Raw genomic sequence first — 18,531 nt, forward strand, 5'->3', positions numbered from 1 at the left:
CGATGTTGGTGATGCTGGACTTGTCGGCGGCCTTCGACACCGTCCCCCACAGTGGTCTCCTCTCAAGACTCAGTGAGATCGGTCTGCGGGGGGTGGTGTTCAGCTGGTTCAAGTCCTTTCTAGCAGGCCGGCGTCAGACGGTCTGGGCCCCTCCATTCTCTGCCGTGGTGCCGCCATTAGAGGTAGGAGTCCCTCAGGGCTCAATTTTTAACCCTACATTTTTCAACATATATATGGCCCCCTTGGCGGCACTGGCAGAGTCGTATGGTGCCCAGATCGTGTCTTACGCTGACGACACCCAGCTCCTTTTTACCTGTAGAAAGGGGTCTGATTTCAATGGGGAGAGTATCAGAAGCTGCCTTGGGGCTGTATTTGATTGGTTCCAGCGTAGTAGCCTCAAGTGCAACTCTGATAACTCCAAGGTACTCTTTTTTGGCTGCCTTTCTGACCCTAGATGGCAGTCATGGTGGCCTTCAGCCATGATTCCTCCTTTGGCTGCTTCATCCATGGCAAAGAACCTTGGAGTAAAGATCGATAACGACCTCTCTCTGAAGCCTCAGATCCTCGGCCTAGCAGGTAAATGCTTCAGTCTTCTTAAGATGCTTAGGAAATTTCTCCCTTTGCTTTCTCAGGTCCATAGAAAAATTACTGTGCAGACACTAATTGGCTCTCGCTTGGACTATGCCAACGTGCTTTATCTTGGACTTCCGGAATATCTTCTTTCAAGCTTGCAAATAGTCCAAAACTCTGCTGCACGAGCCATCTTTGGTCTCCATTGTAGAGCCAGAGCCTCTGATCTTTTGAAAACTCTTCATTGGCTCCCAATTCGGAACCAAATTGTGTTTAAGGCACTCACACTTGCCTTTAAAGCTCTGCATGATATTGGCGCTAAATATATCAGAAGGCGGCTGGCTTTTTACCAGCCTTCCAGATCACTTAGGTCAGCTTCGCTGGCCTTGGCTGCTGTCCCTGGTATAAGGAGAGCGCGCAATGGAGGCCGTTCTTTTAGACGTCTTGCGCCACAGCTGTGGAACACTCTGCCGTTGTATCTGAGAAGGAATGTCAATTTGCTAGCCTTCAGGAAATATCTTAAGTCGTGGCTGTTTGTTCAGTAGTCTTGTTATCCACTGCCTTTTCCTTTTCCTCCTTAGGTTTTAAGCACCGGGACACTCCTCGGAGTAGCTGAGCGCTATATAAAACCTACCTTAACATAACATAACAGAGTACTGGTGCAACATGTGTACCGGGGGTGCTCCATTACATTGTTCAGGAACTTCATATAGATGGGTAAAATGGTTGACCCAGGTCTGTTCATCAATGAACACGTCGTGGGCCAATCTACCTGCGTGATTCCCATTTTCTACTAACCTCCAAAACCCCACATTATCCTTGGACTTTGCTGTCAGTAACATATTCTCCCAACATTCCTCATCCCAGTTAGATCTTGCTATCGCCTGGATCCTCTTGTATTCCTTCCTTGATGCCCTGATCGCTTCAGGTGCTTTGTTTTTAATTGCCTCTATAAGTAAGGCCTTGCCTGAGCGACAATCTTTGTTGTACCAAGGTTGAGTACCTACTGAACTAATTTTGTTTTGGCACTTTTTTTTAGACATTTTAGACACATAGGGTAATAATGATGTAAAAAACCCATTGTGTAGATCAATGAAATCATTATCCCCTACCGGTTGATTTAAGACACTGCCAAATGTGTCAGCAAACAGCAAATGAATACCTGCTAACGCTTCTCCATTATCTAGTAAAAGGGCCTATTTAAGTGAACGTCTGTTTTTACTTACTAGTGGTGGATCATTATTGCTAATGTCAAAAAGGATAATATTCCTTCTCCAGACCATCCCTAAAAATTAATCGATGATCTATTAATAATTGGAGTAGACGATGATGACTTTAGAATCGAGGCGTGATCTGAAGATCTATCAGGTAAGGCCAGACATCAAACGATACTAAAATATAGTCAATTTGACTTTTGGAGTTGTTTTTAACAAAGTTTGCAATCTTGGGAGAATCAGATGGGAGACGGCTGTTACAGGCCCTCAGCCCATACGTGGTTATCAACCTCATTATTTGAACTGCTAAGGCAGTACAACACACTGTTTCACTATAAGATAGGGGTGGAATGTTGTTAGCCCTGTCCTCATCTCCAAAAACATCACCAAACCCTGAGATTGGCTCAAAATTGCAGTTCAAATCCCCACCTATTATCATACTTGGTAATTCATTCTGGTTGGCTATGAAATTTTCCAGTTTTCCAGGATCGGGGACTCTTTCGATGAACTACTGGGTCGGTTATATACATTAAATAAAAGGAGACACCTCCCATCTTTCATCTTAACTTTCAACCCGAGTATATCAACCGAGTCAATATTTAATGGCGTAATGCTAATTTTCAAGGATACTTTTACCCATACTGTTAGTCCTCCAGATGGCCTGCCCCTAACTGATGGTACAGCTTCTATATTAAAAGTCCTATATCCGACTCTATGTGGTATTTCTAGGGCCCATATTTCTTGTAGGAAACAAATATCACCAGAGTCTATAAAATTAGACCAATCCGGGTCACAAAATATTTCAGCAGCCCCGCAATATGCCATGATATCAATGTTAGTTTTAATGGACAATACCCCATTCTTTCTGCATGTGGTCCTGCCAGCGAAACCCCTTGGGTGCCTGCTCTTGGGATAGTAATTGGTCCTGAAGGTTGTTCTCGTACATCCTCCAGACTAAAAAACCTTTCGTATCCAACTTGAGTATCCAGCTTTCCCAGACCTAACCCCTCCAGAGTCGGTTCTTGGATACCCTTCTTCAAAACAAAAGTTGGACCTATTGTTTCTCTTGCAGCACCCAAAAAAGGAGCAATAGCCAATCTCGCCTCAATACCCACACCTGGTACCTCCTTAGTCAACTCGTGAGTGGCTATTTCGGGTTGATAATCGCTGTCCTCATTTCCCCCACTTCTTACCCCGATTTCCTCTATATCAGAAGCCAGGGGCATAGGTTCAGTTAGTCAGTCAACCATCTACAAAGATGGAAGGTCCCAGTATCTGTTAGAAATGCGGAGGGGCAAAGGTAAGTCCGACCTTTTACCTACAACCTGGCTAGATGAGCGATAGAAGTAGCCCAAGGGGAGTGCATGAATATTAGTATGGGCCTTCTGGGTTTCATCGCAAACTCTCAAGAGGTGATGTACAGTATTCGGGCGTCTAAAATTAATAACTATACAATCCCCCTCGATGTCTTTCTTTTGCTCACCAAACCAACCCACCCTACGGACTATAATAATCTCATTGGTTTTCAAGGGGCTAAAACCTTTAAAATCTTTTCAACCAGTCCACAACCTTGTTCCTAAGTGTATACCAGGTTTCATTTTGGTCACTCCTGATAGAACTAAAACATAGGGACACGCTGCAGGAGGTAATCTCAAGTTGTCACAATTGGGGGTAATGTTTGCTTCGCATATCTTTATATTGGGTATTGACAATTTGCTGTTACTAGGATGCACCAGATTCCCTGGTGCTTTATCCAACCTTTCAACAACTGGGCCCATTTTATAAGGCCTCAAGTCAGTCACAACTAATGATTGAAGGCTTGCGCTTGGAACTGCCACTTCAATGGGAGCGACTAAAGCTGGGTGAGGTATAATGTTCGGCCTAGTGACCACTTCTTTATTTCTCGCTCCACAAATATTGTTCTCCATGTGGGCCTTGGTTCATTCCTCAAAAATATAATTTCCCTTTTTAATCATAACTTCCATTTCCAATAGCCCCTGGTTAAGACCTTTTATTTTATCATCTAGATACTTTGCTCGAGAAACCATGAGGTCTTCTATGGAATGTAGGGTAGATTTGACTACAGATTCCAATGATTCTGCAGCATCATCAGCTCCAATGTTAGGAGAAAAATAGACCGCCTCGGTTTGGGTACCAAACTATCTATTTTTAGGGGTTATATTATCTGTTGCCTGTGCAATTACTGGATTTAAATTTGTCCCCACAGCACCCTTATTTTTATAGATCCTTTTCCGTTGCATTAAAGGTTTAGCTTGGAGGTGGGAGATTGCTGGTGCCATCTTGGAGGGTGGAGATTGCTGTTGCCATCTCAGGAGTGTGCACAGGTGGTAGAAAGGGTTCACACAGCGGTTGGGATGTGTGTAAGGAAACAGGAAAACTGCGTGCATGATGTATCACTAACGAAGAGGGATCTAGGGACAGCCTTTTCTCCACTAGAGCAATCTTATGACTAATGAGCGATTCTGCACATAGAAGGAACCCATCCAAAGTTCCGTTCAGGCATTTCTGACTATTAATCTTAGTGACCTGGGATCCTGGAGTTGGACAGTCCTTAGTTAATTGGCTGGCCATCAGACTATGCCATGAAGACAGCCCAATTAACTTTTTGAGTGCTTAATAGTTGCCTTTCTAGCCTTTCTAGCAAAGAAAAGGTGATATGCACGAGTAACAATCCCCAAATACAAACTCTAGAGCACCCAGATATTTATCCAGTCAGTATACCAACCGTGAGAAACATTTCCCTAATTAACCACACTGTTTGTTAAAGATGACACAATAACAAGAACAAACTAGGTCTTGGGGTATATAACTCTTATGCTAGAATCATACTACGGGGGCAAAGACATAGCATGGGTGATATTACAAAATAGGTACCATAAAGTCAACAGACCCTAATGATGCAGACCAAGAGTAATGGCCAAGCCCGGCATCTACCGGCCCCGGACGGCCACAGACGCCCTGCCCTTTGACCGGGCTTAGCCCGGTGCGGCCCGCGCGCGTCCCGCAACGCAAGGGGTCTGTTCTGATTTAAGCGCCTCCGGGCGGGGTGTGGGTGGTGGCGGTTTCCGCCGCTAGGGCTTCTGGGGGTTGTGGTTCTCCTCGCTCCTTGGCCACGCAGCGTTGATGGTGGGCTGCGGCAGCAGCGAGCTAGAGGCCCAGGACACCGGCAACAACAAACAGGTAAATGGCCCCCAAAAATGTATGAGAGAAGTCCTCAGAGCGCCCGCTCCACCGGGGCTCTGCTCTAATTTAAGCGACTCAGGGTGCGGTGTGGGTGGTGGCGGCTTCCGCCGCTAGGGCTTCTGGGGGTTGTGGTTCTCCTCGCTCCTTGGCTACGGCGTTGATGGTGGGCTGCGGCAGCGGCGAGCTAGAGACTCAGGACACCAGCAACAACAAACAGGTAAATGGCCCCCGAAAATGTACAAGAGAAGTCCTCAGAGCGCCCGCTCCACTGGGGCTCTGCTCTGATTTAAGCTCCTCCGGGTGTGGTGTGGGTGGTGGCGGCTTCCGCCGCTAGGGCTTCTGGGGGTTGTGGTTCTCCTTGCTCCTTGGCCACGTCGCGTTGACGGTGGGCTGTGGCAGCGGCGAGCTAGAGACCCCGGACACCGCCAACAACAAACAGGTAAATGGCCCCCGAAAATGTACAAGGGAAGTCCTCAGAGCGCGGAGAAGGAAGAGCTCCCAAAAAAGAATAGAAAACATTATTTGGAGGTTTTTAGGTATCGCTAGAGCCAGCACATGCGCTGGCCTGGCGAGACATTTAGTAAGCAGGTTTTTCAAGTGCTACCAAAGGCTTTTACCAGCCACCAGCTTGCTATTAAGCGCACAAGTGCACGCGCCTCGCTCCGCCTCTCCAATGTTCTGTTGCTGATCTCTTCACTTTCACTTTCAGCCAATGCTTGTTTAAACTTGCAGCGCGCGCTTGTTTTATTTAGGCATGGGGACATTCAGTGATTTCTTTGGTATGCCCAAAATCACACGATGTTTAGCTGCGCCGAGACTCTTTTATTGATGTAGCAGCAGTTTCCACACAGCAAAAAGGAAGCTGCCATTTAGATTGCGACCGCGCCCTTGTTTTATTTAGGCACGGGGACTTTCAGTGATTTCTTTGATGCAATCCTTCTCACTTTCGGCCAATGCTTGTTTAAACGTGGTATTTTTTTTTCGATGTATCTCTTTAACCTAATTAACTATAACTTCCCCGGAAGCACTTCTGAGAACCTATTTACTGCGCCTTAATTAAGTTGCGAAGAGGCAGGGACTGCCTGGAGGGGTTACAGGGTTACCCTGAGCCTTGCCTGTGTTTCTCATTCGACAATTTCCCCCGACCCGATGCACTTGTAGGTCAACCAGCCTATTTAGCCTGGGGCTGAACACCTGCAGTGACCTGCAGGTCGCAGGTTGGAATCAATTCTTTCCAAATTTTATCCTTTGAAGGTCTTTAAAGCCAAGCCCTATCAAACCCTTACTTGTCGGAGCTCGCTGAGCCAGTTCAGGCTATTAGGACTTGGACCTGGCATCCCATCTCAGATGGATCACAGGACAGGTACATTTAAGGTTTTTCTTGCCTCAGCTGTACTCATTGGTCCTGCATCCTTCTGGACCTCTGGCCCCTATTTCCCAAATAACTTTTTTTTCTGTTCCTCAGTGAAGCTTAGCTTTCTGCATTTCAGTCGGCATGGACTGCCATGATTGCATACATTTTGTACTGGTGGAAAAATAAAGCACTGCTTGTTTTAATATTTTTTTTCATCTCAGGGAATAGTTTGCTCCATTTCTTACATACATTTTTGCACCAGGGCAAACCATGGAACATACTGAATTTGCTCATGTTTGCATGTACGTAATGGAAGGCGCCAACCCCATCGGGGAATGGCGTCGTTAGTGGCAGCCAAAGGGCCGACCCGGAGCCGGATCACTTCCGGTTTGCGTGACCCGGAAGTGAGCGTCGCGTCAGGACCAATGGGAACAAAGGTCGAGGTACGCCCCGGAAGTGTTAGTAGGGCGCGAGGCTTAAAAGCCCGCGACCAGCCTAGAGGCCCCCTCTTTGTCCGCTGATCATCCAGGAGTCGGACGTCTCCAAGAGAAGACATCGTGGGAGCATAGCGTTGGAGTATACAGCGAGAGTTAATCCGACTCGTGGTCTAGGTTAGCGGGCCTTGCAGTGTGTGCTAGATTTCTTTATCTTTACAGCTTTCATGCTTATTTCTCTTGATTTAAATATTGTTTGCAGGGGGGGGTTTGCCGCGGTAAATCCTCGTGTCCGGGGGGAGGGCGAGCGCTGGCGCTCGATCATCTGATTCCCTGGGTCCGGGCCCATCCGCGGCGCGGTGGGCCTACAAGTCGTTTGCGTTTCTCGATAAGTTTTTTAACGTCTTTTTTCTTTAAGTGCAGGATGCCGTCGAAGAAGGTACCGAAGGGTAAGCAACCCGCAGCCAAGAATGAGGAATTCCTTGCCTTTACGGAACTGCTGGAGTTCACAAGAGAAAAAGGCATGGATTGGGTACTAAAGAATATGAGAGACGGGGCTAGAGCAGATGCGAACTCTCAGGAGGAGAGGGGGAGAGGCAAAAGAGCGAAGCAGACCCCAGAAAAGCTTAGAAGCTCGGCAAGAGGCAAGCGGTCTAGGCCGACGGATTCACGACCAGTATCACCAGGTGAGGAGGAGGCGCCAGAGACAATTGATTCGAACTTAGGCGCAGATAACGACCCAGATGACGCCGAGGGGCGGTATGAGGCAACTAGGCCTACGCAGATAGGAGGGTTCCCCGTCACTTCTGTGGGGGGGTCCGGTCCGCACGGTATGTTACCGCCAGTAGTGGCACAGCCGGGTAGCGGAGTGTCGCAAGTTTGGGTTCAGCCCGGGGGGGTCGCTCAGTTACCAGGGATGCAATTATATGGGTCGCATGGTCAAGCGATAGGTAGCAGCCCGGTAAGCTCAATGTTTCCTGCCTACACAGCTCACGGGTCCCCCTTAGCGATGACTGCTTTCTCTAATCTAGGGGGTCCAAGTCAGGGCTCAATGGCGAACGCCGGAGTTGATGTTGCGGGTCCCTCTAATGGCCAGATGCATGGAGGGTTTGGGGGGCAACCAGCTGGTTCCCATTATTAGCTTTCAGCCCTCTAATGTTCGGTTCTTCCTCAATGACCTTATCGCCATCCGCGGGGATAACTTGGCATGTGCCAGCAGATATGAAGGACAGGATACTCAGGGGCGAATACATAGAAGTGTTCGACCTTATCAATGCGGGGGTGGCGGCGGGAAAACCCAAAGCCGGAAAGGAGGGAGATTACAATCAGAAGAAATCATGGGTAGAATGGTCCATGAAGAATTGGATCACGGGATTTGCAATATATGCCGCTGTTATGCTTGAGAAATATCCGGTTTTAGGCCCGCAAATGATGAGCTATATATCCTTGATACATGGTGAGGCAACAGAGTTTCCAGGCCAGGGGTGGCTGAAATACGATAAAATGTTCAGGCAGATGAAGGCAGTTCACCCGGGTATAGCATGGGACCAGCGGGAGATTAATTTGTGGCATACAGTCTTCTATTCCACCCCTTCAACGCCTACCCCGGTACCCTTAACTCAGAGCCAGTCCTTTCGGACTGACAAAGGGGTCGGTGAGAAAAAACAGGCCTGCTGGCAGTTTAATAGAAATGAGTGTACCAGGGGGGTCGCGTGTAAATTCAAACACTGCTGTTCCTACTGCGGGGGTACCTCTCATCCCGAGATCAGGTGTTTTAAGAAAACTGGTAACCCCAAAGAACAGGCCAGCCACAGTGCCCCAAAAGGAAAGCCAACTAAGACCCCTGACAAAGCTACCAACTCCAATTAAACGGCATGTCCTGACACACCTCCTCAGTAAGTACGATAATCTTGGGGAGGCTCAATTCCTACTGCATGGTTTTACAATTGGCTTTCGTATCCCGTCTTCAGCCCCCCCTTCCAATGTCCCACCTCGCAATCAGAGCTCAGTGTTGCGAAATATGGAGGCAGCTCGAGAGAAGATCATGAAGGAGGTAGCATTGGGGCGGGTTGGGGGCCCTTTCACAGAACCACCTACCCATAATCTGGTTTGTTCCCCATTGGGTCTAGTTCCAAAAAAGGAGGAAGGTAAATTTCGTCTGATCCATAATCTATCGAGTCCCCCAGGGCTCTCGGTAAACGATAAGCTAGACCCGGATCTGTGCTCGGTGAAGTATACCAAATTTGACACGGCTATTGAGAAATTCAGGCATTTGGGGAGGGAGCCCTAATGGCTAAAGCCAATATTGAATCAGCCTTTAGGTTACTGCCCGTGCACCCGGACGACACCAGGTTCTTGGGCTTCACATTTGACGGTAACTATTTTTTGGATTTGTGCATGCCTATGGGGTGTTCTATTGCCTGTGCAGTTTTCGAGACTTTCGCAAGGTTCCTAGAATGGGCGGTTGAGCAGTTTCTGGCCTCGGACAAATCACATGCTGTAGTCCACTACCTGGACGATTTTCTGTTCATGGGTCCCGAGGGTTCCCAGTCGTGCAGGAAGGCCCTGCTGGGCTTCCAGCGCTTGGCTGAGGCGCTCGGAGTACCTTTGGCGGCGGAAAAAACCGAAGGCCCGGCCACATGTTTGACCTTCCTGGGCATAGAAATTGATACAACAGCAGGAGTGTGCAGGCTGCCAAAAGTCAAGGTCGATGCCTTTAGGGCCGCTATTGATGGCTGCCTGGGGGCAAGGAAGGTAACCTTACATCAGCTACAAGTTCTTCTGGGTCAACTGAACTTTGCACTGCGGGTCATTCCTATGGGCAGGGCCTTCTCCAGGAGTATAGCGAGGGCAATGTCTGGACTGCGGGCCAAACACCACAGAGTGAGGCTCTCAGCTGAAGTTAGAGAGGATCTTATGATTTGGAGAAGTTTCTTGAGGGACTTCAATGGCACGGTGTTGTGGCGAGCAGCCTGTTCTTCTAATACGGATCTTGAGCTGTTCACCGACGCTGCAGGTAGTATTGGTTTCGGAGCTATATTCGGTCAAAAATGGTGTATGCAGTGCTGGCCAGATGACTGGATCGAGCGAGGCCTGACTACTAACATTTCCTTCCTTGAACTTTTCCCCATAGTGGTGGCTTTGCACTTGTGGGTAGATCTGCTGGCAAACAACAGTATAGTATTCTGGTCGGACAACATGTCCGTAGTCATGGTGATTAATAGCCAGAGGGCTACCTGTACTTGGGTACTCAGGTTGTTGAAAGAATTGGTTTTGCAGTGCCTGAGCCATAATGTCCAATTCACTGCGAAACATGTTCCAGGTGTAGAAAACAAAGCGGCTGATGCATTGTCTCGTTTTAAGTTAACAGAGTTCCGGGAGCATTGGCCCCAGGCGGAGACGTCAATGTCAGCCTTCCCAGCGGAGCTATGGAAGTTTGGTGCCCCACAGCCGCCGAATTGATATCTGCATCCTTGGCTCCAAGGACTAAGAGTATGTATCAGAGGTCATGGGATTCGTATATGGCATACCTGAGGGGTGTGGGTTTAGCGGACATCTTTGCCCCCCAGAGTGTATTAGGCTTCATCGTGCAGCAGAAAGAGCAAGAGAAGTCGGTAGCATTCATGAAAAGACAGTTGTCGGCGTTAGCATTTTATGCGGGTCTACGGGGGGTGTCGGATCCGACAAAAGATCAGAGAGTTAGAAGAGCAATGAGAGGTTGGGAGCGCCTAGCGCCCGGGGAGAAAGATTCTAGGAGGCCGATAGACGTAGAAAAATTGATTAAAATCTTAGGAGCTCTGCCGTTTGTTTGTTTCTCCCAGTATGAGATGCAACTGTTCCGGGTGGCCTATACCTTAGCCTTTTGTGGGGCGCTGCGAATTTCAGAATTACTTCCGACGTCCAAATCGGATAGGGAAGGGGGTCTGAAGTGCTCTGATATAATCGAGTCCAAAGGTGTCCTGCGGATGAGGGTGCGGAGATCGAAAACGGATCCGCTGGGTAAAGGTACCTGGTTACAACTGGGTAGAGTAGGGGGTGAGCCCTTCTGTCCGGTCAACTTGCTGAGGGTATTTCTCCAAGTCAGGCCCCAGGGAGCCGATGATAGACTCTTGATTCATGAGAATGGGTTACCACTTACCAGGTTCCAGTTCACTCGAGTAGTTAAAATGACCTTGGCACGGATCGGAGTTGATCCGGCCGATTTTACATCACATTCGTTTAGAATTGGAGCAGCGACAACGGCTGCTGGCTTAGGCCTACCCGAACAGGTAATCAAGAGGTTGGGTCGCTGGAAATCAGCGTGTTACGAACGTTATATACGCCCGCAATTAGTCTGACGTATCTTTAGCTTGCGTTCCCTTTGTGAGAATCGGCTGACTGTATCTCTTCACATTTACTCTTCATATTTACTTTAGGTACCTCCCCTAAGAGAACCCAAATCTGTTGGTGTGGCCACTCCTTCATTCGCAGGGCCGGGGCGCACTTCGAAAAGACACTCATGGACAGGGTGACCATGATGCGAGGTTGTGACCATCATTGGGTGGGGATAGGCGGGCAGCGCCTGGCGGACGTCCCGAGGGATGTAAAAGCGGCTTTGGCAAAAGGCATGCCTTCGCCAGATGTATTCGTGTTGCACTGCGGAGGCAACGACATGATTCCAGGCGGGAGGAGAGAAGTGAAGGAGTCCCTGTTTTCTACCCTAGCAGCAATCAAAAACATTTTCCCAGAAGCTATAGTACTATGGTCGGAAGTCATCCCGAGACTCGTGTGGGCTCGGGGCGCACCCATGAAAGCAATAAACAGATCTGTCAAAAGACTGAACCAATCGGTGGCGGAAATCCCGCAAAAATCGAGTATTAAAGCGATTCGCCATAAATTAATTCAGGCCGAAAGGCCGGAGCTATACGCAGAGGACGGAGTCCACCTGTCGGAGGCGGGTATGGAGATATTTATAGAAACAGTTCTAGGGGCCGTCTCCGAAGCTCTTGAGCGCAGGGGGGGAGGTCGAGTCCGCCAGTAAGCTCCTCGTCCTGTGGCGGGGTTCCGGACAAGAATACCACGGGAACTTCTTGTCTAGAGACAGTTAACTCTGAACAGGTTTGCTAAATCAGTATGGACTCTGGGCTGGCGGGAGAGTTGGGGCCGACCTGCTGGTGGCCTTGGCTTTTCAGCCCTACCCCAGAGGCCTCTGGTTGCCCAAGTGGGCGCTTTCCTCACCTGCGGCTCTGTTGACCAGAAGGGGGTTAACGTTAAGGGGCGGGTGATCTGGATTGTGGCCTGCTGGCGCAACCCTGAAGTCAAATAAAAGGCCCAGTGGAATGGGCGGTGAATGTATATATTGTATTATAAGTGCAAGTTTATTCTTAAATACTGTATTGGAATATGTACGATTAAATAAAGAGATTGGTGGGTCAATGACGTAATTGACCGGAGAACTTAAATTTTAATAAACAAGCAGCACACTGCAGAAAATCAAGTACGACTCCAGAGTTTGATGTGGGGTTGGGTCCTTGTAAAGCATGCAGTGTGGTGGGGGGAGAATGCACTTTGTCTGCCATCTATGGAAGGCGCCAACCCCATCGGGGAATGGCGTCGTTAGTGGCAGCCAAAGGGCCGACCCGGAGCCGGATCACTTCCGGTTTGCGTGACCCGGAAGTGAGCGTCGCGTCAGGACCAATGGGAACAAAGGTCGAGGTACGCCCCGGAAGTGTTAGTAGGGCGCGAGGCTTAAAAGCCCGCGACCAGCCTAGAGGCCCCCTCTTTGTCCGCTGATCATCCAGGAGTCGGACGTCTCCAAGAGAAGACACCCACCCACCCATCCCTATTAATAAGGATTCAATTAGGGCAATAGCGGGGTTCCGGACAAGAATACCACGGGAACTTCTTGTCTAGAGACAGTTAACTCTGAACAGGTTTGCTAAATCAGTATGGACTCTGGGCTGGCGGGAGAGTTGGGGCCGACCTGCTGGTGGCCTTGGTTTTTCAGCCCTACCCCAGAGGCCTCTGGTTGCCCAAGTGGGCGCTTTCCTCACCTGCGGCTCTGTTGACCAGAAGGGGGTTAACGTTAAGGGGCAGGTGATCTGGATTGTGGCCTGCTGGCGCAACCCTGAAGTCAAATAAAAGGCCCAGTGGAATGGGCGGTGAATGTATATATTGTATTATAAGTGCAAGTTTATTCTTAAATACTGTATTGGAATATGTACGATTAAATAAAGAGATTGGTGGGTCAATGAGGTAATTGACCGGAGAACTTAAATTTTAATAAACAAGCAGCACACTGCAGAAAATCAAGTACGACTCCAGAGTTTGATGTGGGGTTGGGTCCTTGTAAAGCATGCAGTGTGGTGGGGGGAGAATGCACTTTGTCTGCCATCTATAGGAAATATCTTGGTGTCAGCTTTCACTTGCTGAAAGTGTAGGCCAAATTCCGAACTAAATCAGTTTCCCTTTTTTATTTTACAAAAGAAAATATTACAAGGTCAGTTTGTTTTTTTGATACATTTTAATCACGCACCATGCTTTTTGTCCTGTAAAAGTGTTGCACACACAAAATCTTTAATAAGTAAAAACCGAGCAGCTGCCGCAGAATGTGTGCTCTATTTCCTGTTACCCAGGGCACAAGTCCTAAAAAAGAAGTGGGGGAACGCTGTCACCGGAAGTTACTCCCTACAGGAAGTGACGTCACGAAAGGTGGATTTGATCTCGTCCCAGAGAGGCCAAAAAGGTGAAGTTCAGCTGTTTGGCAGGGGGGATGGCGTCCACCCTGTAAAATAAGTGGGGGGACGCCGTCCACCCGCGTGGTACCCCGACTCGAGCCCTGCTGTTACCCAAGAAGCCCAAATTTGCAACAGAGCATTTGCCGCAGTTTGACTTCAATCTACACAAACTACGTGAAGACTGCTTGAGTCCGCTGTTTTACAGCTGAACAGGATCACCGATGCTAACTGGGGACCAGTGTGTCAATGGGAGAAAATGACATAGTCTATCCACTGTTAAGACATCACAGGGAAATAACCTTCTGGTGGTCAAATATGCACATAGGACAGGAACGTCATAGAGGGTTGGTGTACCTAATTTCAAATGGCATCACTCTACCCAGCTAACTGAAAAAAGCAAAAATATCTAGGATGCTGTAGAGTGTTCTCAGAAACTTAACTCCTACCAGCACTTGTAGAAGCAAGAATGACACATGAGGACGCACCAGAGGCTTCAGTCAATGTTTGCTAGATTGCCACATAGGGAATTTTAGCAACTTTAAACCTAGATCTCAGGGAGCAACACAGTGAAAGCGCAGTCTGGGGTTCCGCGTTCCTTCGCGCCCCCTGAGTGTCTGTTTCCACAGTAAAGAAGGCTTTTCAGTAGACACCCACGCGTCCACCTAATCCTTGCACTACAATTTCTGTTAATTAGAGTAGGAGTGCTGCGGGTGAGGAATTTTGATGGAAGCACGGGGGAGGGGTTAGAGGAGCGGAGACTTGTGTGCGCGCACAGTTGTTGAAATAAAGACCTCACACATGTATTAGTAAAGTTAAAAGGATAATGTTCAGGTCTTTTTTTATAACAGTATTGTGGCATTGATGTGAGAAAAACACCTTTACTGCCTCAGAAAATTCATTTAAATATTACTGGCTTACACAGAGAACCCTGGGCCAGATGTATGAAGCTCAAATGGGTTTGCAAACGCCGAAATTCACAGAATTTCGCAGTTTGCGAACTAATTTGAGCAAATTGGTATGTATGTAGCAAATTTCAGTGCAAAATAAGGAATTGCAAATTTGCGATTCCTTATTTTGCGATTGCATTTGAGGAATTGCAAAATTTGCGATTCCTTAAATGCAATGTATGATGCAAAAAAAACTTGATAAATGTCCCTAAGGAATCGCAAATTACCACCAGCTTCAAGTTGGTGGTAATTTGCGAATTTCTTGAAAAATGCCACTTTTTGCGCATTTTTCAAGGTGCCATGTAATGCACATACACGTGCTTTAGGCATGTATGTGCACCACATGTGCACCCATGCTTATTTCAGGGGTGCAACAGGGTGTCCTTTGGACACCCTTGCACCCTTGAAATTATTCTCAATTTGCGATTAGCAAATTGCGAATAATTTCAAATTCATTCCTATGGGCAATTTGCTAATCGCAATTAAGGAATTTTAAGAAATCGCTAAAAAATTGCGAATTTCTATTTTAGAGTTCAAAAGGGGGTACAAGTCTTGCCGCATGCAAAAAAAATCCTCAAAGACAGACATCTCATCTTTGACACCCAAACTTTGAGACTTCATCAGAGCCCTGTCTTTTAGAGTGCCAACCTTTACAAATAAGAGCCACCACATCAGACAGAACAGGATCAGAAAATAACTTAAGCCACCATTGGTCCTTATTGATCATTTCTTCATTCATTTGACAAACATGAATTTCAATGTCATCCCATTCATCAGAGATATTGTTATCAGGGGATTCCACCACCAACCTTAAAAGGGTATCAGCAACAGTATTCTCAATTCCAGGAATGTATCTAATCTCAAAATTATATTCCTGAAGGGCCATAACCCATTTGGTTATTCTGCTTGAGACCTGATCAATCCCTTTCTTGGTAAAAGTTTCACATAGGGGTTTATGATCAGTTTTGACCAGAAATGTAGTGCCACAAAGAAATTTCTTAAAATTTCTAAACGACCAAAGACAGCGAGTGCTTCACTTTCAGTAACCGAATAGCAAAACTCTGGATCTTTGAGCCCACCTAAAGCAAACATTATGAATTCCAAACCATCAACACCTTTTTGTTGGAGAACAGCTCCTACCCCTTTGAGACTCGCATCAGTGGTAATGATGGAAGTCCTAGAAGGATCAATACTCTTAAGTTTTGGAGCATTACAAAGCTTACGCTCGAGTTAAATAAACTCATTATCACAATCAGCACTCCACTTAAATTCTGCTCCTTTTCTTAAAAGATTCCTCATATTATTAGAAAGTTTGGCAAAACCTTCAATTAATTTATTAAAGTATTCGATCGTGCTAAAGAATGTCATAAGTTCCTCCCTACACACGGGAGGTGGCATATTATTTATAGTATCAATAAGATCAGATTTTGGAGTAATCCCATCACCAGAGATTGTGTGGCCTAAGTAGTGTATTAAAGAAGTACCAAACTTGCTTCTTCCAGACTTAATGGTAAGATTAGCTTCTTCAAGTTTCCCTACGACAACATTACGCTTGTTTTCATGATCATCGGCATCCTTACGAAAAACTAAAATGTCGTCCTGATAAACACACACACCCTCACACCCCTCAAGTATCTTGTCCGTTGCTCTCTGAAAAACAGTGGCTGAGGATACAAGGCCAAAAGGCATGCGAACAAATCTAAAGGTCCCAAACAGAGTTATGAAGGAGTTGTAATTCCTTGAGGCCTCATCCAATTCAATCTGATGGTATGCAGATGCTAAATCAATAGTACTAACACTTTAGCATCACCCAACAAAGCAACCAACTCAGATATGTTGGGAAGGGGATAATGGTCAACTACCACACATTTGTTAAGTTGTCTTGCCTACACGCTGCTCCTGAGGTGGAAAGCCGGGAGACTGCTCATTCTTTTAAAAACTGTCAAAATTGTTTGTTGTCTTTGACTTTTAACTTCACTCACCCCCAGTCACTTGGCTCTGTTTACAGCCTAATTTACTCGCTACTTGCAGGCGTGGGACGCTGTTTCAGCGCCATGCTTGATCCTCAGGCCACGCCCCCTTTAGAGGCCACGCCCACCGACTCATCCTCCCTCAAAAATGTGCTTCCCCCGGAAGCGCAGCGGACGAGAGCAGCGGGCGCGCCATTTGCGCGCCGAAGGCGCGCCTAAGGAAAGCCCGTCTGCGCCCGTCCGCGGCCGACCGAGGCCAGAGGCCAGTCACTCTGCCTCTCCCACCCAATATTCCCGTTCGCAACTGACCGATCTTCAAGGCAAGTGGCCATTAGCTGCTGCCACCACAGCCCGAATCACTAGTCTTGGCCTATTGACTTCTCATAACCCACTCCACACCAATTCTGTGTCCTCGCCTTTGACTAGCCACCCTTCAACCCCGCCTCTAACTGGCCCTCCCCCCACAGTTGTAACTGCTATGTATCTTAATACTAGATCGGCAGTCAAACATCAGCACGACCTCTTCACCCTACTTGAATCTCACAAACCCGACCTGCTATTCCTCACCGAGACTTGGTTTTCGGACAGCTCTCTCCCCTCCCTGTTGGCAATACTTCCCCCATCCTACTACGCCATCCGAGCCGACCGTTCTTCCGGTAGGCCTGGTGGAGGGGTTGCCCTGATTGCCCGTAAAGAATTCACGTTTCAACCTCTAGTCTTCCCTTCCCTGGGAGTATCAGACTGTTTAGTTGCCCGCTCACTTTCTCTGACTCCCCCACTCACGTGCGTCCTTATCTACCGACCCCCGTCCTCCCCTCAAACGTTTCTCCCTAACTTCCAAGACCTAATGGCGACCTTGGCAGTCAACCACTCTTCCATCATAGTCCTGGGAGACTTTAGCTTTTGGCCCTCTGACCCTGCGGAATGCGCAACTTCCAAAGAGTTTTCAGACTCCCTGCAGTCGCTCAATTTCACTTCAGCCGTCCATGCCCCTACGCACAGGCTGGGACATATCCTTGACCAAATTTGGCACCGAGATTGCCCAGTCACCTCACTTTCTATTTCCCCTTGTCTTTAGTCAGTTCATTCTCTGATCACCTTATCTCTATCCCTTCTCTCATTCCCTAAGTCCACTCCTGCGAAAAACGTCTGGGCACGATCATGGAACCGCGTTGACATCGAGGCCTTATCTGCTACACTCTCCCTATCCAGCCCCGACCTTTCCGGGCTGCCTTCTTCTGGAAAAGCGGAAGCTATTAGCAGCTGGCTGCGGGCTGGCTGCGATATCATCGCCCCTTTAAAGCGCATCTCGTCCAAACGCCCCAAAGATGCTAACCGATGGTTCTCTGACGATCTGAAGACCCAAAAACTTAGTCTCCTTCAAGCGGAACGCCAGTGGAGGCGGAACTACTGTCCTGCTTCTAAAACCCGCTACACCGCCCTCCTAGTACAATACAAGAAATCCATTCTGGAAACCAAAAAGACTTATTTTTCATCTAAAATTCAGCTCGCGGAGAACCGGCCAAGAGAAATATTCTCCATCGTTCAAGATTTCGCTTATTCCGATAGAGCCTCACTCAAACCTTCTCCATCACAATCACTTTGCGACTCCCTCAATTCCTTTTCCCTCGACAAAATCAGTACGATCAAAGCTAAGATCCCCCCCCTTCCCCGGCTTTCACTGACCCTTGCTGTCCTCCAGCTACACCACGTATTGATTCGATCCCCCCCCTCACGACCGACTCACTCTCCTCCATTCCCCCGCTGGTTAAGGCCGGCTCCCCGTTGGATCCCTGCCCTGCCTATATTTTGAAGCAGATCTACTCACACTGCCCCTCACCGCCCCTTACGTTTCTTAACAGCTCGCTGTCCCAGGGTATTGTTACTCCAACACTCAAATCGGCAGTGATCGTTCCGATCTTAAAAAAACCTGGGGCGGACCCTTCAGATCCAGCCAATTACCGCCCCATCTCTCTTCTGCCTTTCTTGGCAAAGGTACTGGAACGTCATGTTGTCAGAACCTTGAGTGAGTTTGTGGAAAGAAATAGTGTCTTGGCTCCGAGGCAGGCTGGATTCCGCCCTGCACATTCAACTGAGTCAGTAATTATATCTGTCCTGGATA

This window comes from Lissotriton vulgaris, chromosome 3_2 (assembly GCF_964263255.1).
Source record: "Lissotriton vulgaris chromosome 3_2, aLisVul1.2, whole genome shotgun sequence".
NCBI lineage: Eukaryota > Metazoa > Chordata > Amphibia > Caudata > Salamandridae > Lissotriton > Lissotriton vulgaris.